At 36.5% G+C, this 463-nt stretch overlaps 1 protein-coding gene across 1 annotated transcript in view; it reads right to left on the reverse strand.

Moving 5' to 3' along the window:
• LOC106882921 (receptor-type tyrosine-protein phosphatase kappa) overlaps positions 1–463 on the reverse strand; it is a 10,272-nt gene that overhangs the window by 4,683 nt on the left and 5,126 nt on the right. The window lies entirely within an intron of this gene.

Here is a 463-nt window from a genome sequence, read left to right on the forward strand (position 1 = left end):
CTGAACTACCTACTTACTAATTCAAAGTGTAACTGGTCGAGTATTCCTCAGACATGGGTGTAGATGCAAGTGTGGTTGTGTGGTAAAAAGCTTGCTTCTCAATCACATGGTTCTGGGTTCGGTCCCACTGAGTGGCACCTTGGGCAAGTGTCTTCTACTGTAGCCTTGGGCTGACCAAAGCCTTTTAGGTAGATTTGGTAGATGGAAACTGAAAAAAGCCCATTGTATATATGTGTGTGTATTGACAACCAGTGCTGGTGTGTTTATTTCCACATGACTTAGCAGTTCAGAAAAAGAACTAATAGAATAAGAATTAGGCTTAGAAAGAAAAATAACCATTTGGCTTGATTCATTCGACTAAAAATTCAAGGCAGTGCTCTAGCATGGCCACAGTCTAATGACTAAAACAAGTAAATGATAAGATATATATATATATATATATATATATATATATATATATATA

This window comes from Octopus bimaculoides, chromosome 28 (genome assembly GCF_001194135.2).
Source record: "Octopus bimaculoides isolate UCB-OBI-ISO-001 chromosome 28, ASM119413v2, whole genome shotgun sequence".
Taxonomy (NCBI): Eukaryota; Metazoa; Mollusca; class Cephalopoda; order Octopoda; family Octopodidae; genus Octopus; species Octopus bimaculoides.